The sequence below is a fragment of the Mus musculus genome, chromosome 17, assembly GCF_000001635.26.
Source record: "Mus musculus strain C57BL/6J chromosome 17, GRCm38.p6 C57BL/6J".
Classification (NCBI taxonomy): domain Eukaryota; kingdom Metazoa; phylum Chordata; class Mammalia; order Rodentia; family Muridae; genus Mus; species Mus musculus.
The window spans coordinates 9312215-9317134 of record NC_000083.6 but is presented as its reverse complement, the minus strand read 5'-3'; positions in this window follow the sequence as shown (position 1 = coordinate 9317134).

Below are 4920 nucleotides of genomic sequence, written 5' to 3'. Positions count from 1 at the left end.
GAAGTTGAAGGAATAAAGTCACCTATATGTAATAGCCTATATGTACCTATATATATATTATATATGTAACACCTATACGTAATGTTGTTGTTTTCCTCAAGAGCAGCCTGCTCCAGCAGGCTTTCTCTGTCTGATGAGAAATTGTAATGTAATGTAAACACTACCTATGCCCAAGTCAAAATTGAGAGTACAAACCACAAGCCACACATTTCCCCATACAGTGTCTACTTACTAACTGTTCTAGTGGGTGAAGCGTATAGGCATAAGCACCCAAATATTTAAGCTTATTACATGAGTATAATTATCAGGAGGAGTTGACATAAAGCAGTAATGTAATTGAGCTTGGATCCTTGGATGGCCACGCTGAGATGCTCCCTGTAAAAACACGTGAGAGAACAGGCTGCAATGGACAAGGAGAAGCAGCTAGCTGGAGAAAATCAGGACACATGAAGAGCTTCCTCTGTTCCCTGCACCTGAGGCAGCAGGGCTGGACACCTGATCTGACCTGATTTGACTTTGGCTCTCACCACTCCTCTCATTAGTCAATAGATGTCTGCTGCTGCCTGAATATCTGAAAATGAGGAGTTTTTACTATGTTCTTTGATATCTTGTATCATACCTTTAGTATTGCAGCATGGCCAGATTCTAAATATATGTTATCACCCTTTCAATCCTGGTGATAGTCTTTACACACTTTATGACAGCAAAGCCCTATCTGTAGGGTCAAACAACCCATATCATACCAAATGTCTCAGGTGAATGTGCAGGCTGGCTTTTGCACACAAGCTAAAGTCATCTGAAAAGACAGAACCTCGATGAAGACGATGCCCACCCACCCCCATCAGATTGGCAAGCCTGGAAGGCATCTTCTTCAATGATGATTGATGTGGAAGAGCCCAGCACACTGGTGCCACCTCTCTACAGGTGGTTATGGGTGTCTCATAAAGCAAAGTGAGCATATCAGGGGGAAAGCTGCTGAGCAGAGTCCCTCAGTGGACTCAGCTCCAGGTTCCTGCCCCGACTCCCTACATAAAGCACTGTAAGCTTAAATCCTTTCCACCTCCCGTTGTTTCTGGTCATGCTGTCTTGGTAACAACAACAACAACAAAAACCTAAAACATTTGTTTATTTAGTTTTTTGAGGAGTCAGAGGAATTCTACTATAGTCCGTGTCTGAGTTAGTATCTCTCCTAATGGAGCAAGGATATATGTATCCTCCCCTGGTATGCTGTTGATAGCAAGGCTGGAAACATGGTTGGCTGTGGCAGAAGCAGTGGAGATTTACAAATCATAGAGAGACCACAGCTCAGTGAATCCCACACTTAGGTCAATTCATGTTTCATCACACTAACCAAAATGGTGGCATGAAAGATCCCGGACCTCCTGAGCTTCCAGATTAAGAACTCATTCTTCCAGTCTCTGCTCCACATTTTGTCTCCATATTTCCTTCCTTAAGTATTTTGTTCCCCACTTCTAAGAAGGACTGAAGCATCCACAGTTTGGTCTTCCTTCTTCTTGAGCTTCATGTGGTCTGTGAATTGTATCTTGGGTATTCTGAACTTCTGGGCTCCACTTATCAGTGAGTGCCTACCATGTGTGTTCTTTTGTGATTGGGTTACCTCACTCAGGATGATATTTTCTAGTTCCATCCATTTGCCCAAGAATTTCATGAAGTCATTATTATTAATAGCTGAGTAGTACTCCATTGTGTAAATGTACTACATTTTCTGTATCCATTCCTCTGTTAAATGACACCTGGGGTTTTCCCCAGCTTCTGGCTATTATAAATAAAGCTGATATGAACATAGTGGAGCAGGTGTTCTTGTTATATGTTGGAGCATCTTTTGGGTATATGCCCAGGAGTGGTATAGTTGGGTCCTAATGTAGTACTATGTCCAATATTCTGAGGAACCGCCTGAAGGAAATGCCATTCAGAGATTGCCCTACCTGGGGATCCATTCCATATAAGAAAACCAAACCCAGACACTATTGTGGATGCCTGATATAGCTGTCTCCTGGGAGAGTCTGCCAGAGTCTGACAAATACAGAAGCAGATACTCACAGCCAAACATTGGACTGAACACAAGTTCCCCAATGAAGGAGTTATAGGAAGGAGTGAAGGAACTGAAGGGGTTTGCAACCCCATAGGAAGAACAACAATATCAACCAACCAAACTCCCAGAGCTCCCAGGGACTAAACCGCCAACCAAAGAGCACACATGGAGGAACCCATGGCTCCAGCCACATATGTAGCAGAGAATGGCCTTGTTAGGCACCAACAGGAGGAGAGGCCCTTGGTCCTGGGAAATCTCTATGCCGCGGTGTAGGGGAATGTGAGGGCCGGGAGGAAGGAGTGAGTGGGTGGGTGGGTGGAAGAGCACCCTCATAGATGCAGGGGGTGGGAGGATGGCATGGTGGTTTCTGGAGGGGAAACCAAGAAAGGAGATAACATTTGAAGTGTAAATAAACAAAATGGCCAATAAAAAAACCAAGAACTCATTCTTTGTCAGGCAAGCAAGGAAATGCTTGGAGATGCCATTGCTCACCAACTTTGCAAAAGGAAAGACAGGTAAGTAAACATAGTTCTGCCATGCATGGAGCTAGGCTGAGACAGAAGCCTGACCATGGAAGCAGCTGAGACAGCTGTTGACAGGGAACTCCCCTCCCCTGAACTCATTCTTGTCTCTAACACAGATAAAGGAGTGCGATTACTCCCAACTCACAGCAATAACATCTTCATTACACCCCACAGGGCCACAGGCTGTATTCATTTTTCGAATACATTTAACAAACACCTCTTTTTCATGGAAAAAAATTCCAACTTAACTTGTCTCTTGTGAGGACCTCAGCAACACAGCCAGAGCATGAGGAGACTGTGCCCTCTCTCTTAAAGGGATCCTAGGGTCTGGGTGATCTTCAGAAAAGAACACTAGGAACCTAAGACACAGAGTTTCTCATCTGTGATGAGACATTGGGTCTTAATGTCCTCCAATGCATGAGGCAATGCACCAGCTCCTGCTGCACAGGCCACAGTGTCCCATACACATGGAGAAGCCATACTTTGTCACCTTATGTCACCATAACACCTCATCTGACTTCCTGGTAAGACCTGACATTGAAGGTTTGGAGGGAAGGCAGGTCAAAACATCTGTCCCTTTCATCCTGTAGCCCCATGTGCTGGAAATAGATGTATTAGCTTTTAAAAAAGTATATTATTTGTGCAAAGGGAGAACTACTTGTAGATTCCACCAAGAGTTAAAAGATATTTTCCCCCTTTGAGAGAGTTTTGCCCTGTAGCACAGGTGGGCATGGAGCTTACTATGTAGCATAGGATGGTCTTGAACTCATGGGAATACACTGTCCCAGCCTTCCAAATACTGAGATTCCAAGCATGAGCCCCAACATCTGGTTCTAATGACAGATTTTTGATTAAAAAAAAAAAAGAACAAATATTCTTCTAACTCTATCTGTATACCTGTGCTATGCAAGAGAATTACTTATGTATTACAAATACATGGATTGCCCTTGTTTTGTTTTTCTAAACATCAAGGGACAAAGAGAAGTAGGTTTTATGTAAAAGAAAAAAAATGTGTCATTGAAGATTTTTAAGCAAGTGGGTGTAAAGTATACATTACCGAATGTATTGATGTGCCTGTGTAACCCCAGTGCCCAGAAGTATGAGGACATAGGATCCTAGGTTCTGGGCCAGCTTGTGCCACATTGTCACAGCTCGTGACACAGAAACAAACAAATAAAAAATACAGTTAAGTAGAGATATATAGATAGTTAATAGATGACAGACAGACAGACAGACAGATTAGATAGGTAGATAGGTAGATAGGTAGATAGATAGATAGATAGATAGATAGATAGATAGATAGATAGATAGATGTTATGAATATTTGATAGATAGCCAGATAAATGATAAATAGATAAAAGAGATGATTAATCAATATATGACAGGTGATATATTATAGATATATGTGATAAGTACAAGATAGGTTATTAATCGATGGATAGGTACATGAATTATACATAGAGAGATAAACAGAGAGATGATAGGTAGATATATAGATGATAGACAATTTATAGTAGGATGAGAAGATAGATGGTGGATAGCAGCTAGCTAGATGATCGGTGGTATCACTTTTGTTGAAAGTAGGGAAGTATGAAAAGATGGGGCAGCAAAGACCATTATTCCCTGGCTCTTTTGTGATCAGCTAGAGCCTAGACTGTAGTCTACAGAGACAGAATGGGATGAGCGGATGCTCCCAGGCCATGCTCCAAGGCCAACAGTTACTCTGTCAAAGAAATACTGCTTGCTCTAGAATATGCACATAGTTCACTTATATTTTTTTCCCTAAACATCTAATTGTGGGCTCAAAAGTATGATTTTTCAGATGTATTATTATTATAGTATTATTTTTATTATTTTGGTATTCGAGGACATACTAGGTAGCCTTGGCTGGTCTAGAAGTCACTATATAGGTATCACTGAATTCATAGAGATCAGAGATTAATATCTTGTCAAACATGTTCATTCCTTCCTTAAACAGTGGGTGTTTGGGGAAGATAAGAACCCTAACTAATGGCTTTGCTGGGAACAGAACAAATTGACTGCAGCTAGCTAAGTCCCAAGTCTGTATATTCCACCAGCTCAAGCAAGCACCCTCTGGGGTTGAGTAGGCTTGCAGCAGCTCTGTCCATGATGAACATGTGTGATAGGAATGGCAGGGCTGCCTCTACACAGATGCCATGGCCTGTGCAGCTGCAAAGGCGTCTCCTGCAGGAGGACCTAATTGAAGACTGCCTGAGACACCAAGGATTGCTGATGTAGACAGACAATGACAGCTGACTGGGGACTGCTGTTTAGAAGACATACTTTCTTGGGACCAATGGGGCTCTGGTGGATGGTATTAAA